This window comes from Indicator indicator, chromosome Z (genome assembly GCF_027791375.1).
Source record: "Indicator indicator isolate 239-I01 chromosome Z, UM_Iind_1.1, whole genome shotgun sequence".
NCBI lineage: Eukaryota > Metazoa > Chordata > Aves > Piciformes > Indicatoridae > Indicator > Indicator indicator.
This window is the reverse complement of record NC_072053.1, coordinates 58,658,044-58,677,222: the sequence shown is the minus strand read 5'-3', so window position 1 is coordinate 58,677,222 and position 19,179 is coordinate 58,658,044. Positions and strand designations below refer to the sequence as shown.

General features: G+C 38.1%; 1 protein-coding gene across 1 annotated transcript in view; it reads left to right on the top strand.

Annotated features, from left to right (window-relative positions):
* Positions 1–19,179, top strand: part of ROR2 (receptor tyrosine kinase like orphan receptor 2) — a 147,824-nt gene that overhangs the window by 112,764 nt on the left and 15,881 nt on the right. The window lies entirely within an intron of this gene.

Here is a 19,179-nt window from a genome sequence, read left to right as displayed (position 1 = left end):
TGTAATCCTGTCTTTGAGGAGGTAGGTAAAAATTTCTCTTAGTGTCATTTTAAGTTTTTGTTAGCTGCCTGAGCTCACTTACTGATTCAGTCATAAAGATTAAAATAGATCACTTGCTTTATATGCTAGTTTTAGTTTAAATACCACATATTGTATAATTACTTGAAATAGATTCTGCAGTTGAATGGAGTACAGCAGCGTGAGGCCTTTTCATGTGTTAACAGCATAAATTTAGTGTTGATGATCACTGATTAAAAATAAGAGTAAAAGCAAATTTGTAAAGGCATGCAGATGTTTTTCAGAAGTATATTATTGATCAGTGTTTGTGATCTCCGAGCTCCCAATGGTTTGGGTAGGAGTACTTTCAGTAACTGCAGTGGTCTGACCAGTAATACATCCATCCTCTGTGTAGCTTGCACAGACATTTTATGTATATAAAAAAAATACTACATGGTACACATTCTTCTATTTTAGATGCATAGAAAGTGTAAATTAATTTAAAATATTTCAGCATTATAGAGATTTACCAAGTTTTCATATTTTTCTTAAAATTGATTGCAAACTATTGAAGGTTAAAAACAGGTGCTTATGACTGAGTAGAAGGTTTTGTAAATACCGAAATCTTACTTTAGAGCTCACAGCACTTTAGAAAACTGGTTTAGAAAAATAGGAACCTGTGTGATCTTATATAAGATCAGAAGGCAGAGACTGCAAACTTCATACAGTTCAGAGAAGTTCAAAGAACATTCCTCAAATGCAACTGAAGAGTAGCAGGCTCTGAGCACAAGGTAAAAAGCTGGGAACCAAGTTTTATAGTGATGCACTTTTTGATACTGAGCAAATGATTGATCTTACTTCTTTTGGTTTCCATGGTATTTCCCAAGATCTTCTCCCATACTGAGTACTAGTTTATTAGTATTTTACAAATACCAATATAAATTTAACATTCCAACAGATAAAGAGAAAAAAAGTTCCTATGTGATTGTAATAAAAATGTATATTTTTATGTGTTTTATAATTAATATTTCCTGGTGATGGTATCTTCAAACACCACCACAACTTATTTACAAAATGTATTCACAGATTCAATTATTCAGTTGTGGGTTTTACATTTCACATATAAAGACAGTTGAATGATTTAAGCATAGATCTAACATTTCCAATACAGAGATTCAAATTGGAAATAGAGGTGTTGTGATCTGTGGCTTTTGCACAAATGGGATTCCCTGGCAGATTGGCCAGGTACTCAAGACTTGCTTCTCTGTCTGGTATCTTCCCGGATGCTGTGGCTATGATTTGAGCAGTCCTTGTCTCGGAGAGGGCTAGGGGGCGGCCTCTCTGTTGGGTGCTCCATTGCTGGGGTGCATCCTCTTCTGGGATTCAGTTCCCTTGAAGCTTTTCCCTTTTCTGCCTTGTTCCAGGTGCAAGGCGTGGGTGAAGTTGTTGGTCTGCTAGAGTAGGTTCTTCAGCTGCTACTCGGGCAGCATTTGACTCTTGTCTCTTTGTGGAAAGCAGGCCCTCAGCTGCTACTCCAGCAGCATTTGGCTCTTGTTGCTGTCTTGGTGAGAACAAGGCAAATTCCCTGACTTCTTGGCTGATTTAAATACTGTCCCAAAACAATTAATGCCCTTTGGTAACAGAGAACCCCGATAACTGGACTAATAGGATGGCACATATCCAAACATGTCCAGGGACAAGCACAGTTCCCATCTGTGTTACAAAGTTAATTAAACATGGTACATGTTTATCTGGACCCCAAGAAGTGTCAAGGTTTGCACATTCATGGATGCTTACAATGTTAATCACACATGCTATACATTTACCTTGGCCGTCTGGACCCCAGGAACTGTCCAGGTTAGCACATTTGCAGGTGCTTAGCCCATTGTCTGGGCTAGGGCATGTTTGGGGGTTTGACCCTTCAGGACAATGATGCATTTCTGTTATGGGTTGAATTAGATCACCCCAATAACTTATTTTTTGGAAATCTGTCCCAGAAAGCAAATCTCACCACACTCAGAATTTGCAAATAAAAGTGGAACTGCATTTACAAAACAAACTAAATATAACAGTATAAAAAGCAGTAAACGTGTGTGTATACATGCACATACACATACATATACATATAGACATACATATATATATACATATATATATGTATACATACATATAAAATATATATATACACATATATATATGTATACATACATATAAAATATATGTATACATACATATATTTTATATATATATATATATATAAAACCAACAGCACAGGACCCCCTTGTACCTTTGATTCAGCTCTTTGTCCCCTCTTGGAGTCAAAGAGCCCCAAGACAGCTATACAAACCACACATTTCCTCTCACCCCCCTGCCCCGTACCTTAGAAGAAATCCAAAGCAGGGAAGCCGAAGGGCACAGGGAGGATAGCACAGCCTGAAAGCCAAAGCAGAGCAGCAAACAGCAAGCAGGCAAAGAAAAAGGTAGCAGACTTCTGTTGCAAAATGTAAGCTGTCCTTGAGACCAATTGAATTAGATGGACTTACCATTATTATAATGCGAACTTTGAGGAGTCTACTCCTCTCCAACTGTCTGAAACCTCTCGAAAATTGTGTTTACAACTAAGTTTTAGTTCCAAATTGTGACAGTTTCTTAACTGCATGCTCCCCCCAAAGTCAAAGTGAATTAAGGTTCTGCTTTTGTCTAAATTTTGAAGGCTTAACTCTTCAGCTGTTGGGTGTTTATGAAGCCATTAAAATGAACAAAGAAATAACAAACCAACAAATCCTGTCATTTTGTTTATGATACCTCTAAACTGGTCTTTTTACTGATGGTATCTGTAGTGGACATAGAAGCAGCAGTGTGCCATCGGTGTTTTGAACCCACTATTAAAATGTGAAGCGTATACTGCTGGTAGATTTTTTTTTCCAATATTCACTAGATTGAAGAGAAAGCTGAGACATGAGAAAAACAAGATCATGTCAAAGGTCCAGTGAGAAGTCTTGAGGGACTTACATGAAGTCTAGGATGTTTTGAGGATTAGATTTTGAGGATTTTCCTCATTGCATGCCTGCTTCTGTTTAATATTTTCTTTCTTTCATGCTTAATCAGGTTTTGCCCACTTTTCCAAAGTTCCTATACTTCCTTGCAATTTTTTTTTTTACCTTATGCCTCACAATTTTTCCTGTGTTGTGTCTGCTCCATGCCTTCTACGTAGTCCTTTAGATAAAATCCTGTAACTTGGCAGTTGTAGGGTGGTGTTGTTTTTGTTGGGTTGTTTGTTTGTTTTTCCCCCCAGAAAATTATTATGATTTTTTTTGGATGAATTTTGTAAAAAATTGTGCAGGTCACTCTGTAAACCAGAAAAGAGGATGGGGTGGAAAGGCAAAAGCAGTACCTAACTTCTTTAAAGAAGCCTGCATAGAACAAAGGGATCTTTCTGTTTGCTGGCTGCACAGCACAATCTCATGTTGAGCCACCCAAGAGCTGTTTCTCCTGTAATTAATGCTTCTAAAATGACACACTTCAGTGGAAGCACTGAAACCTAAAACTATTGTAACTGGATTTAAAACTAGACCTAATGAATTATTAAGGAGTAAAACACATTACCTATGTAGATACCATCTTGAAAAGTATCTTCATGCAGTCCATGTGTTCTGTTGTGAATTTCCAGAAATTATCTACAATTAAAGTTTGCCAGAGATCAAACATGCATTATACAATCAGACTTAACAGTACAAAAAAAAAAAAAAAAAAAAAAAAAAAGAGCCCTTACCTTCAGGTATTCTAGCTGAGATATTTCCATAAAAATCTAAAAGTAAAAATTTTCAGCCATAATCTCAGACTGATGTGGTCTTTTTTGAGAGGGTGGTCAGGTCTTTATAACCTGTGAGGGTCTGTATCTGTAAAAATTTTTCTGATATTTTTCTGTAGAAATGGTAAAATACAATCTATCCAAACAGTGGAGAATGAAGATTTTTAGCATGATTTAAAATTAGGCAATGGATGTTAATCTCCTGGAGTCATAAGAGGGCCAGAACAAATTATTTGCATTCTACAAGTATTGCTCTTAAAAGACAGTGTCATTCTAAACCATGTGTTCTCTAGTCTGATGTATTTTTCTAATGAACTGAATGGTTAGATTGAATTTTGCACAAATTCCTGTTTCAAAATTGTTTAGATTTCTCGTTAAGGTTGTTATTGTAGTGGTGCAATCTTATAGAGAACTTTTGATGGTAGATATCTAACTGTTTGCTCTAAGTGCGCCTGAACATCTGATGAGGCCTTAGCAGAAGTTAGGCACAACAGAGTACATGAAGAAAGACGTAATGATAAACTCAGCTCTTACTAGGTGTCGGTGATCAGAACTGGTTCTGTAGCCACTTTTCCCTGCTTGACCTTTCTGTAGTCTGCTCACGATGCTGGATAATGAATACCTTCAAGAGCCCTGTGCAGGTGAACCAGGCTTTCTGAGACACTTTGAGAAGTCTTTGTTTAATTTAACTCTGACTAAGACCAGTTCTGAGTTTGCTGTCACAGAGCCCTATATGCTAGACCCTTAGAAGGAGAAGTAGGTAAGAAGAAACACTGTTGTCAAGTAGAAATTGTCATTACTTTTGGGGGAACTTTTGAGATACTCATCATTAAGAACAAATTTCCGTCCTCCCATGCCTTATTTTCTTCAGGTAGTTTGAGACAACAGTAAAATTTTTTTAAGAGGCAGTCCGCTGAAAAGAAGTGAAGAAGCAATTGTAGCTGAGAAAAGAAACAATTCTTTCAAACAATGGAAAGCAAAATGTCTTTAAAAACTAGTAACATTTCTGAGTTAATGTGAGGAACCCTGAGGCTGGAGTGGGCAATTTATTTTCTAGGGCTCTGCATATCTCATGGCTTTTATAACAAATGCAAAACACATCTCTTCTATGATCCCAAAGAGAACATTATCCCTGATGTGATGGGCACTCACGTTTCTATGATGGGTCAAGGTATATTTTCATTATGCAACAAATATTCACGTAATTTTAAGATGGAAAAGGAATATGGGGACTTGGGAAAGAGCGTGAAAAGGAGTAGGTTATCAGCACACTCCACCCTGAGGCCACCTCTTCGCCCATGGCTGGGATCTTCCAGGCAAAACCCAGTAGCTTTACGGACAAATACTTTTGAAAACTAGATCTGCCCAGCAAACTGAAAGTGCCTAACATCATGTTAGCATAGCAGCACCACTTAATAGCTTTCTCCTGTCCTTGGGTGGTGTGGGAAGTACTCTTTAGTCTCAGTCCAGTTAAGCCACAGATAACATTTTTAATTTTATAAATTACACAAGATTAACTTAAAATTCACATATAGAGATAGTTTTATAATCAGTACAAGGCTATCTGAACTTGGAAGTTACGTTGTTTACTTAGGCCCATAAAGACCAGGTGTTCAGTGATGGGCCTCCTCCAGAATGACATTCATGCCCTTTGTTATGTCAAAATGTACACCTGGCTGAGATACCGTATTTGAAGTACATGTATTTTTCTAAGGTATTTGTGGCAACATGTTGAAGCTACAGAATAAGTGCATATTTTGTGTTCTAGTTTCTTATTCTAATCAAAGAAGAAGAAGGATTTTGTGATTAAAAGACTGGACTGTAATCTTAGAGGTCTGGATTCAATTTCTGGCTGTGCTCCCTTGTCCATGTGTAACTGCAGCAAGTTGTTCAGCTTCTGTCTCTTCTTTTTACATCAAATGGAGATGGTTGATCTTGGGAATTTTTTGTCTTCTACTATTACAGGATCAGATAATTTCAAAATGTTTAGGGTACCTTCTCTCCCCATAAAGCAAGGCATGCTATTCCTACTTCAAAAAGAGGACCTGAGGCATAGATTATCTTGGGCTGGTCTACGTTAAACAGTGTGTGTTTGCCTTGGCAGATTTCCTTGTTCCCTGACAATCCAATCTGAGGATCTGGCTGGAACATGCTGTAATTCCCTTCTAGACCCCTGTGTGTGTCAATTTTTACTTTTTTCTTTCAAGGTGGAGAGGTAGCATGTATTTCACCCTGGTGTGGGGTTGAGGCTCCTTTCAGGGAATTTTCATCTACAATCTCAGATCTGGTTCTGAGTCCATCAGTTTAAATATCCTTTGACTATTGCTTGGGCCTGTAGAGAAAGGAGGGAACTTAAACCAAGGCTACACTAAACAATATTGCATACTCTTTTATCTGTTTTAAAGTATAATTTTTTTCTGATTGCTTTTACTCTAGCTACATAGGATACAACCTAGTAGAACTTGTTAATACGCTGTCACAAATAATATATTTTGAAAGTTATGCTCCTCTGTCTAGAGATAGAGTGTATACTCAGAAGCTGACCTTCTGTCTTGCAATGGATACTGCAAAATTTTTATCCTAATATCGCTTTTGTTTTTTTAAGAATACAATTTTTCTCATGAAAAACACAGAACATGTATAATTCAAGGAAAAGTTGCAGAGCAGTGGAAGTACTGATTTGGGTTGCTTTGCACCACCCCAGATCCCACTCTCTTTCCACACTGTGTTATTTGTTCAGCTTTTTCTACTCAGTAATAAATCATTGACAAAAAATCTAGTGCATTTTATATTATTTAGTGATAGAAGTAGAAATTCAATATGTGCTTACAAAATTGGCTAGTTTTAAAAACTATGTGTATATTTAGACTAATATGCATAGCATCTTGGAGTAGGCACAAGTGTCTGTATTCCTGTAACTTGTTATGTATGGAAACTATTCCAAGTGGCTTTTTTTTCCTTTCCTTCAAAGGAAGGGAAGAGCAAAAGAAAGAAGCTGACAGGGAATATAGAAAAAAGGGATAGTAGTTTGTTTCAACCTGTTATGGTCACTAATCTGCATTGTTCAGAAACCAAAAAGAAAAAAAAGAAAACCCCAAAGAGAAACCAAACATATGCAAAGATGATTACAAACAGACCTCCAGGAAAGCTTTACCTTCTTTGTTCTGCTGTATAAATCAAATACCCTGAGACTTATGGTGTTAGGCAGCTAGTTTGCACTGCTTTAACTGAGAGAGCCTGGTTGCAAAGACAAGAAAGCAACCCTATGGGACTTGCTTGGTGTTGGGCAAAGTTTCCAACTACCTTAGGAAGAAGTGCTAATTTACACTTCTGCCTACTCTTAGCTAAGCTAATTTAGGGTTAAAAGTGAGGAAGCAGTTTCTCACTTGAGATTAGCAGTATTGCAAATATACTTTTAGCTGAGTTGGATCCATCCACTGATGAATGTGATGCTTATCCCTTTGCATTTGTATATGGTGCAGTACACCAAAGTACACAAATACTTTCTTTAAGAGTTCTGCCTTCCAAAATGTAGAAATGTATCTTGTTGATATTAAAGGAAGTGGGTGGTTTCTGTAAGGAGAGTTTTTACCCACAATCTCCGTGCTGGGAAAGCCTGCTTCCTGTTCTGCAGAGTGGTGGTTAGGTTTCTAATAGCCAGCAGGCTGTCATATTGGGCAATCTGTAAGGTTTATCTCCGATGTGCAAAGTGTGGTGAAGAGCCAAACATAGCTCTGATATTGTAAATATGTGACCCTGACATGTCCTCTCGCAGCAGATTCCAGATCAGCAGCAGGTTCTTAGGTTTGAGCAGCTCAGAGAAACAATTTGTGTTAAACTACTGAAGAAGCTGCAAGCAAAATAAGACGTGTTAATCTGTGTAAGGATATATGTAAATTGACATTCAGAGTAGTAATGGGCCTTGGGCTTTTGCTAAGTAGCTACTGCAGTGATCTTTAGTTTATTTTGATTTTACTTCCTCTCTCTCCCTCCCCTCCTCTCCTTCCTTCAGGAGCTTATATGGCTTTCAAAGTGTTTATTGTATGTCCTACAAAAGGACAGTTATATGTCCTGAGACTTCCTGTCAGTATTTGATGCCACATTGAGTTTAATTACAGTTCCTTCGGATGCTGAATAGCCTCTAAGTACATACAAAGAAAGGGTGAGTGTTGTAGTTAGGCACAAAGATACAGGAACACCATTCTAATGAAAAGTAGGTAATTTAACAAAATGAGATAATGTGGTAACACCACACCATGAATGATCCTTTCAATTTTTGTGGCTTTATGGTTAAGCACATCTCTTCATCAGTCTGTCATGCTCCTGAAAAAGGCCCATCTTGTGTTCAATTTTTCATTCTGTTCAATCTGATAATAATACAGAAGAGGAAAAGGATTACTTTAGGTGGGGTGCAAACAATCTATAACAGAAACTTTGTTTTTATACATATGTGTGCACACACATATACACGCTTCCTCCCTTCCAAGTTTTTCTAACAGTTCAATTTGCAGGCTAGAAAGCACATTTACCCCTGCCATTCTTTCAAGCTGGGAAGTCAGTCTCTTTAGTTCTGTGGAACACAGTCAGCAGGCTGACCTGCATATAGAAATCTTGATACTTTCATCTGAACCAGTTTTGCAAAATTATCTTGAAAAAACAGGATTTTTTTTCATCAGCCTAATGTAAATAAAGAAGTTCCAGATTCCAAAACAATAAGTAGAAGCAAAATGGAATAGAACAAAATAGAACAGGACAGACTGGACATAGACTAGACTTAGAGAATAGAATAGAATGGAATGGAATGGAAAGGAATGGAATGGAACAGAGTAGAGGTAGAGTAGAGTAGAGTAGAATAGAATAGAATAGAATAGAATAGAATAGAATAGAATAGAATAGAATAGAATAGAATAGAATAGAATAGAGAATGGAATAGAGAATGGAATAGAGAATGGAATGGAATGGAATAGAATAGAATAGAATAGAATAGAATAGAATAGAATAGAATAGAATAGAATAGAATAGAATAGAATAGAATAGAATAGAATAGAATAGAATAGAATAGAATAGAATAGAATAGAATAGAATAGAATAATTACAGCTGAGAGTACCAACTGACTGATCACTGACCAACAGTTAAAGTTTATTATGGAGGACATTGGCCAAGTGCTTATTTTTTAAGGCATGGGCACTGTCAGGTGGGCATTAGGAAGGCTATTCCAGATTCTGACAATCCTCTTGCTAATGCAAGGTTTCCTGATGTCAGCTCTGAACTTTCCCTGTTGAAGCTTTGAAGCATTCCCACATGTTCTGTCACTGGATCCCAAGGAGAAGAATTCAGCACCTCCCTCTATTTCCCCTCTTCAGGAAGCTATAAAGAGTGATGAGGTTGCCCCTCAGCTTTCTTTTCTCTGAACTAGACAAACCCAGTCCTCAGCTGCTTGCCTCCATCTACTGGGTGTCTGCCAAAGACAGGTCCTTTCCAAACAAGGGAAATGCCAGTGCACAGGCTGGATCTAACAGAGCAGGAAGAAAGCCTGTTCCCAAGGGCAACAGCATGGTCAGCTTTCCCTGGCTCCTCCCACTACATGTGCTTCCCCTTGTTAAACTTCTTGGGGCTCCTGCCTTGGTTGATGCAAAGAACAGCACCAAGTTGTGACTCCACGTGGGAGGAGGGATTTGGTGGTGTTGTAGCAAGGCTGCATCCAGCAGTGCAGGCTGGTGGGAGAGCAAAGCCCTGGGACATGGAGACAGAGGGTGTGGTGAGGCAGAGGACAGGCCTAGGGTGATGAGCAACGGGGCATGGGCAGGACCCGAAGAGCCCCTGCATGGAACCACTCATCCCAGGACCAGCACTAGACGTGCAAGCCTGGAGATGGGCAGCAATTACCTTCAAAGGGAACAATGCAATAAGACCTGGCACATGTAGAAAAAAAAACCCTCAGATTTAACATCCCACTCCTCCTGGTAAAAAAGGCAAGGATAGTGTCACTTTAAGATCCCTGTGTCTGCCTGTCTCAGAGTCTCAGAACTCTTACTGGAATTATTTGACAAAATTTAAATTTGCCTCTCTTTTTCCAGTGCCCCAATAAGTAATTGCACAGAAAGTTAAAACACTCAAATGGTTTAACTTATTAAAGCAAGAGATAGAATAGACTTGGGATGGCCAGAGATAAATGCACAGACTGCAAAATGATCTCAGATTAATAAATCCCAGGTAACATCCAACACAGATGGAAATGTAAACCTTTGCAATAGATTCAATGTACAATAGAAACACAGAAAAAATTAAACTGTGTATCAAAGGCGCAGTTCTTACCAAGAAGGATGTCCCTGTCAGGTGGAGGAGGAGGAGCATAGCCTGTCATCCATACTTGTCTCTGTTTTACCCTCCCAACTGCTGATGCTGGCCATGCTCCACCTCTGCTGCTAGCTCACACTGCACCCTTACTGGTGCTGATGCCAGTGCCAGTGCCTTTGCACACTAAGAGATGTTCCTTTCATGGATTTCATGCCCTAGCTCCTCCTGTCCCTGCCTTCTAAGTGACATTTGGCATGATTTAGTAACATAGTCGTAAGTGTTTACCATGCACTCAGTTTGGCTCATTAGCATATTGAGGAATGTTAACTTTAATATTAAAATTGCATTTAATTAGTCAATTGTAAATTGCAGTGGTCCGGAAGTGTATTAAACTAGCTTGCCTTCCTGTCCTATGGTAATCTAGGCAGTTACCCCACAGATAGCAACCACCTGTACTGCTGGTAATGCTGAGACTTTCCCTGTAGTTTTCATACATGTATTTTATTTTATTTTATTTTATTTTATTTTATTTTATTTTATTTTATTTTATTTTATTTTATTTTATTTTATTTTATTTTATTTTATTATTTTATTTATTTATTATTTTATTTGGATAGTACAATTTGGGGGCCTTGAATTCTAGTGCATGCCCCAGCCAGTGGCCCAGTTCTGGTTTGACCATCCCCTAGAGGCACCTCAGCCTCCGTTGAATCCAGGTCAGCAGCATCTGGAAGTGCATTGGGTGGCTTTGGGAAAGGATCACCCATTCTTCAGGATGAAGGGTTCCCAGAGGATGCATGGGCACCTCTTCCTCAGCCTGTGGTTGAGGTGCTTCATGGTGACGCAGGTCATGATCTGCTTGGTGTTTCAGAGCTCCTGTCACCTGGGGGACAAATGCTGAGTTCAAGTGCTGGTACAAAGGCTACTCACAGTCTATCAAGCTAATAATCTTTGTGTAGCATCATATGTGTGGCATCTGAAAATAAATCATAACTCTAATTTTGGAACACGAACTCTTTTGCTTTTCCTGAGATACAATGCAGTATCCACTATTATATTTTAGGAAAATTTAAATGAAAAAAGTGTGTTGCTCCAGCTTTAGATGGTTATACATAGAAAAGAAAAAATAAAGAAGAGAAATCTTTGGAAATAAGGTCTGATAAATATTCAGTAAGTAGTTTTAAGTCCAAAGGAAGAAAAGTAAGGGGAATTTGGGATTACATGAGGGATGGAGGGATACCCAGGCCTCCCAGCTCTTCTGGATGATTCATGGTGCTGTGTCCCTAGCTCCAACAGAGGAGCTGCAGAGCCAAAGGTTGTTCATTTCTTCCCTCTCCAGTGGCTGGAGTGGAAGTGTGTCTGTTTATTTTTCATTCTTGGGAGCTCCAGAGACTTTGATTGAAACTGGCATCAAATTTCCTGTACAGAAAAAACTAACTTTCCTAATTTGGAAAAAATCAACAATCCTATTATGTGAAATTATGATGACACACCAGAATCATTTCATGAGTTCCTGGGTTCCTTAGCCATACCACCCCAGACCTCAATCACTGAAGCCAGACGACAAGGAGATAGTGCTAATAATAGACATCTGTCTTCAGTATAGCTGAAGAAACCCAGAAGAGGAGACACATACTTACTCATCTATGGACAGAAAGAAATGATGAGATACAACAAATACGAGGTTTTGGTCCAGATTTTGGAAAACCACATTCTCTCCTGGAGGTAGCCAGTTCATGCATCTCTGACCTGCCTCTTCCTCCCATATTCATAGTCACTATTCTCCTAGGCCCTCAGCAAGCTCCTCATAACATTGCCTAAGTTAACCTTATGTGCTTCTCCTGTCAAGGGTGACAAGCAGTGTTTTCTCACACGTCTGCAATGCTTGCTGTAGACAGGGTATTTAGAGATAGTATCAACTACACTCTTACAGGCTGGGCTGAGCGCCTCGAAATGGGAGTGTTGTAAAGGCTGGACAAATTTGAGTGACGTTTCAAGGGAACAGCAAACAGGTTGTTCCATCAAGACAACGTGTTTACAACATGACCAAATGGCTACTTGTTTTCCTAGTAGTAGTTTTGATTTGACTTTTTAATTTAATTTTATCTATCTTAAAGAGAAAAATGATTGGTGGTTTGGGGTTTTTTTGTCATCATTTTTTGGAATATTTTAACCATTTTTTTTGGTGTAAAAAATAAATAAAATGTTAAAAATTAGTTTTGAGTTATGGAAAACTTCAACTCAGATGAAGTTCTGCAAAGTTAAGGGCAGCTATGGACCAACATCTAACACTGAGAAATATTTACACACTGCAACTTTCTGCACTCCTGCCTAGAATAAATTCATATAGTATCCATAAAAAGTAACAGAGAAAATAATAAGTATTTCATATTGTTGCTTAGATGGTTTTAAAGCAGTCATTTAATTAATGCTGGGGTTTTCTCATCAATGGAATATGTTAGTTAAGTTTGGGGTTTCTTAATGGCAAAATTGCTGTGAAACTGACACTTCACTATCATATGATTATTAAAAGTTGATGCTTTTAATGGTTTTAATAGTAATAATTTTAATAAAAATGTTCTGAGAAAGACTTTGTAAGATGAACACTTGCATGTAGATACAGTTATGTTACCAGTTACAGTTGATGCTATGATAATTTCTGTCTGTTTGACAATAATCTCTGTATTAGCTGAACTAGAAAACCTGGCTTCCTTATGTTTAAAAATTAAGATAAAATAGAAAAGTAGAAAAAACATTATACTGGTATAATCATTTTCATTTTTTTCACTTGCTCAGATAATTTCCTAAGTGATCACATTTTTAATGGTATGGTCAATCAAAATATTTTTAAATCCTGAAACAATTTTTAATTAATAATAGTTTTTAACCATTGCTTTCATGAACAGAAATGTTTTAACTTTTTAACATCTACTAAAAGGCTAGAAAGCAGAATACTATATTTCCCATTAAACCCAAAACAGAAAAGTTGAGGCATTTCTATGAGATCTCATTTTGTGTTTTAAATTATTGCTTTGGTTGTTTTCTAACCTTCCCTTCTCTTTGGATTATGTAACTCACTATTTTTGACCATGCTTTTTTAGTCTTCTCTTATCTTGAATCTTTCTACTTTTTGTCTGGTTTCCTGCATACAGAATTCCATCCACGGATTTTAATCAGCTGAACAATAATATAAAATTTCTATTTTTGCTTAAAATCTTCCCATACAGGTAAATAACGATGCATGAACATCTACTCAAAAACTTTATTTTTTTTGTTTTCTTTATTTATCATGTATTGTTTCATGCTTATTCCTGGTGGTTTTACAGAGTGGGGAGTGGGTTGCTCTATGCAAGGTTGGGGCAGCCTGGTGGGAGGTCAGCTGCCCGTTCACTATCGCAGCCATCAAACCTGCCCTTTTCTCATTTTTTTCTCCCCAGGACAGCTCTCCCATTCCTGCCAGGCAGAGCCTTCCGAGTTACATCCCCACTTCTATGTAGCATAGTAGTCCAGGTGAAGCCTTTTGTTTACTGTGCTGACCCTGAGGCTCAAGCAGCCCGTTATTGAAGCCTTGTCTGAGCGACATAGGACGGCACTACCAGTTTTAGTTCTTCCTTGATGTGGCAGCAATTATAATGACATTGTCACCTGCTGGACTCTTCCAGGACCTTTTTGGATCTGACCTGTATGTGTTTACTTAGGGAAGCAGGGCAGGAGGAGGAAGGATACAAGTAAACAAGAATTTTGCTTTCCTCTAGCAGCTGGAGGCAGAGGTAGCTGCTTGTTAGAAGCTCTTCAGAGGGCTCACTGGACCTGCTGTTTTACCTTGAGGATGTTGGAGGAAGACAATTCATTAGACACATAGAGAGGGATAACTTGCCTTAAAAAAAATTGAGTGGGGAGGGAGACTCATAATGATTTCCTTGCTGAGAGAGAAGCTGTAATAAGACTCAAAATTATTTCCTTGCTGAGAGAGAAGCTGTAATGCTGCATGGCCAGGTATGTGCTCCCATATGTTGAAATTAGTTTTCTGAAGCTATGCCCCAATTCTTCAGTAACCCTGGTTGTAACAGAAGTGTTTCAGTGAAAAATATCTGACACCCAGCAAAACTGCAGCCTTCCATGATTGCCAGATGAATCATCTGACTTTCAAGGATTTAATTCCAACATGCTGACACTTACGACAGCAGGAGAATTTACCAAAATGTCATTTGAGTAGATTGAAAGAGAGAGCTTGTAGGTAGAAATAATTTTACATCATCTCTTTGAAGTTACTTGTGGTAATCAAAGGAATATGGCTGCTTTATACCTCCAGGGACAATCCTCTAATCCTTCAGGATGTAGATGTCTTTGATTAGCTTTGTTTCTTTGATTAGCTTTGTTTCTTTGATTGTTGTACTCAGGTTACTGTGGTAAGAACCATCCTGTCACCCATGCTTGTACTTCTGTATGTGATTACTGGGGAACAGCAATAGCTTTTGGTACTCTGAAACCTTTCCTAAGTATATAAAGCAGTAATAGATATATGAATGCCTGTGATACCATCAAACCACAGCAGTATGTAGTGTTACCTAATGAACATCCTGATACAGTTTTATATGGTCATTTTTTCTGTGCATCTTTACTAGTAAGGATTGAGTGTTTTCCTTGTAGGAGCGATGAAGGATGAAAGAAAGAAAGGCAATACTGTTTTATATTAATTTCATCTTCTTAAATAATTGAAGGTGATACCTTTTAGCAAGGACACACTTCATCTAGGTGTGCTGACACCTACTAAAAGCAGTGCCTAGTGAAGAGAACTATTTGGTTCATGATTCAGTGCTCACACTCTATTCATATCCTCCTGCTCTCCTATGTATAATTGCCTTTTTTAAATACTTTGCATTAAAAGCATTCTGCTTTCATGGTAACATCAGCACGTATGTTGAAAACATTATTTGCACTATGTTTGAGGGACTATGTTTGGAGTCTGAGTTTTGTGTTTTAAAATAAGTAATTTGGAATCTGTTGTGGAAATAATTGCAATAGACTAAAAATGAGGTTGTTGTTTACAACCTGCTGATTGATAAGCAACTTACCTTTCCCTGGTTTGTCACAGAAAAGTGTGTTTGCAGCTGTGGTTTTACTTTATCTATTACCTGGCATAAAATGGGCTCCTAAATCCTATGAAAACATTAACAAATTCATTGTTTAGTACAATCAGCAAAATAAAGATCAAATGTAATTTTTTACTGATCTTAGTCATTCAGTTGGGAGTTTCAGTTCATGGAATCATAGAATACACTGGGTTGAAAGGGGCCTTGAAAGGTCACCTAGTCAAACCCTGCTGCAATAAGCAGGGACACCTCAAACTAGATGAGGTTGCTCAGAGCCCCATCAAGTTCATAACGTACTTTTTTTAGGAGCTATCTTATAAATATTCAAATCAAACACAGCACAATTGCTCGGTTCAGTAAACACAGACTGCTTCTTTAAGGGGTTCTGTTATGTACTATTTTTTAATAAAACCACAAAAACAAATGTTATTTGTTAGTATTTATCTAAGTTGCATGCTAGATAGGAGGGAATCTTGCTTTTGGGGTCTGCTGTTATGCTCAGTGAGCAAAATTCATGGGCCATAATCCTGGTGAGTGTAAGCTGTCACAGGTCCAGTGACTTCAACTGAGCTACGACTATGCATACAAACTCCCCTGCCTGTTAGTTTTTGACTTAACACCAGACACACCCCTTCTTTTCTGATACTATTTTTTACATTCCTTTAGTGTATGTGAAAAGTTTTTACACCCTCTTTGTATTTTAGTGAAGTCTGTCTTTGATGTGCTAACTACTTTGATGGGTATTTTCTGATATCCTAGGAGCCCTGATCTTTAGACACAAGGGAAGATGTGCAAACAATGATTTTATGTGCCGGAAGGGTGGGTTATTTGCAGCTAAACCCTTGTTCAGGGAATGAAACTGTTTCTTCAGAGGATGGAAACAGGTAGGACAGGAAACCTATGCCCTTCTCCTGTAAGGTGGGTGACTCCAGCCAGGCAGGGGCCTGATGCAGCAGTGTAGTTCTGCCTGCCATCCTTTTGTCTCTTGGCTTCAGCAGGTAGGACACATATGTGCAGGTGTGGGCATTTTGGTGTTTTATGGTTTGTGGGTTTGTTAAGTTTCTTCGTTTGTTTTCCTGTACACACAGGTTTTGGAAACTTTACTAAAACCTCTAGCCCATTTGTGTATATTACTGAATTTCTGCTCTGTATGGGGAGAAGTTATGAGCCATGTCAGGAGCACCTGGCATTAGTCCAGCCCTCCTCGATGGATGAACAGTAATAGTTTAGGCAATACTGACCTTGAAATATCCCATTCTTTTCTTCCATCAAATATTTATGCCCAGTCCTGTTTTCTTGATTGTCGGTAGTAAAACTTCCATTGATCTCCTGGGCACAACACAAGGCCTATGAGAAGGAGCAATTTTATAGTCTGTTGTAAATATTATTTTAAAATACAACATTCTTAATAAATTTAAATTCATGTTGAAAAGAGAAATTGAGTGTTTTATTTGATGCCTTTTCCTGAAAGGTAAATAAACAAACCTAAATGAAAAGTACCAAATATTTTCCTATAGTAGCATAAATATAAATTCAAAGAGGGAAATTTTATAGTGATACAACAAATCAGGATGCCCAGAGAGGTGGCTGGGGCTCTGTCCCTGGAGATATTCAAAGTGAGGCTCGACAGGGCTACAGGCAGTATGGTCTAGTTGAGGATGCCCTTGCTTACTGCAGAGGGGGTTGGACTAGATGACCTTTGGAGGTGCCTTCCTGGGCCATTCTATGATTCCATGATTCTATGATATGACAAGTATTTTCTCTCAGACCACCTCTGTGATCTGTTCAGTTTGAGCGGAGTGAGTATTTCATAGAATCATAGGATGGCTTAGGTTGGAAGGGACTTTAGACATCATTTACTCCAACCTTCCTGCCATGAGCATGGACACCTCTCAACTAGATTCAGCAGCTCAATGCCTCATCCAACCTCGCCTTGGAAATGTAAACTCATTTCAACCATTGAAAAGTCATCCTCTTTTAGTCAACTTCACTTGCCTGAGCTATGATATCATACATGTCAGAGTAAGGGTAACAAATTATAAGGGCTGTAGTGCTAGTTTAGTCGCTTTGGATGTAGTGTAAACAAACCATTAATACATACATATACTAAAAAAAGAAATTCCTGATTTTTTTACCACAGCAGTTTGTAATAACCTTACAGCAAGGCAGAGTGAATTGCCTCTCTGATTAAACATAAACCCTTTGTTCCTTTAATTCTTTGTATTGCAGGTTATTTAACTTGTTTGCTTTATGTTTATGAAATAGGCACACACAAGGCTAAGTAAACTCGTAATCTGAAATATGATACTTGTACTTTTCCCTCTGTTCTTACTGTTGATTATAATAATCCTCTTTACACATCTTCTGGCATAAGCTTTCAAGCTGTAGCTGTTAAAACCTCTGAGACTTTTCCACAAGATGAGTGATCACATACCAAACACTGTATTTCTTTGCCTATAGCAAATAGGATGATGTAAATAATTTGTCCTTTCCTTTGTCTGTCACTGTGTTTTTCTGTGTGTTTAACTTCACTTTGCCACTCCACTTGCAATGGAATATGAGGGGATGTCCTTATATCCTCCCTTAGTATTTAACAGTTTGAAATTAAAAAGAATTTTAATCCCTAGACAATATGAAAGAGGGTCAATTCTTCAGGTTTATTTTTTTGTTGTGGGAAAATTTATAGGAAATTCTAACTGCACTTTGCAGATGGGAAACTGTCACAAAGTTTTTACTGTGTTTTAAAAAATGAACCTCTGGAATATCCTGTTGTAGTCTATGAATTAGTGTTGTTTACTTTGGAAAAGTGGAAGCTGAGGATGTATTCCTCCAAATAATTCTAAATGTATTAGTTGAATATGTTAGTTATTTTTTCAAATTAAAATTTTAGCTAAGAATTTTATTCATTTTATTACAAGAGTAGTTTGGTAGGTGTAGTGAGTAGTTTGGTCCTGGATGGGGGCCACATGCCCACCAAAGCTGCTCTCCCACTCCGCTTGTTAGATGGATAGGGGAGAAGGAAAATATAACAAAAGGCCTGTGGGTCAAGTTAAGATCAGTTTCATAGGGCAAAAGTGAAAGCAAAGGCTGCATAACAAAGCAAAAGAGAACAAAGATACTCTCTGCTTCTCATCAGCAGATGATCTTCAGCTGCTCCCCAGGAAGCAGGGTGTAGTAGTTGCTCCAGAGGACAAACACTGTCAACAAATGCCTCCACACTTCCTTCTTTCACTTAGCTTTTATATCTGAGCTGAGGTCATATGGTATGGAATACCCCTTTGGTTAGTTTGGATCAGCTGGCTTGACTGTGTCCCCTCCCAAGGTCTTGCCCACCTCTCAACCTGTTGTTGGTGGGGAAATGTTGGAAGAGCAAAGCCTTGGTGTTTGGCTCAGCTGGAGGCAAGACACTGGTGTGTTATCAACATGCAGCTACCTCACTCCAAAACACAGCACTAGAAAGATGCTTATGGGGAGAACTAACTCAGCCAAACCAAATACAGTAGGGTATTATTAATTGATTTTTAAAAATATATTCAATCATAAAATTTTTGTTCTGAGTTTTATGGAGGATTTCTGAGTTATGCTTTGAGATTGGTGCACAATGTTTTCTTTCTTCTATGTTCACAAAGATAGATTTAAATTAAAAATTTTTATTGTCTCTGAGACACAAAAAGACACCTTACTAGCAAATAAATACCTCATACCTCTCAACTATGCTTTCAGAATTCCCTTTGTAAACCCTTGTGATTGTTACGTCTTCATGAGTTTTCTCTATTTTTCAGCAAGACCACTAGGTCTGCACTCACTCTGTTTTCAGAGGCACCAAACACTGCTTCACAAGGTGATTTTAGATTTGAACACACACAGTTGCCTTCTGTTTGCTGGGACTTTTTTGTTTCATATGCCCCCTGGACTTTTCAGCTGTGACAGTTTCATACATTAGATTATATTGCATAGATATAATATAGTGTATTGTGCCC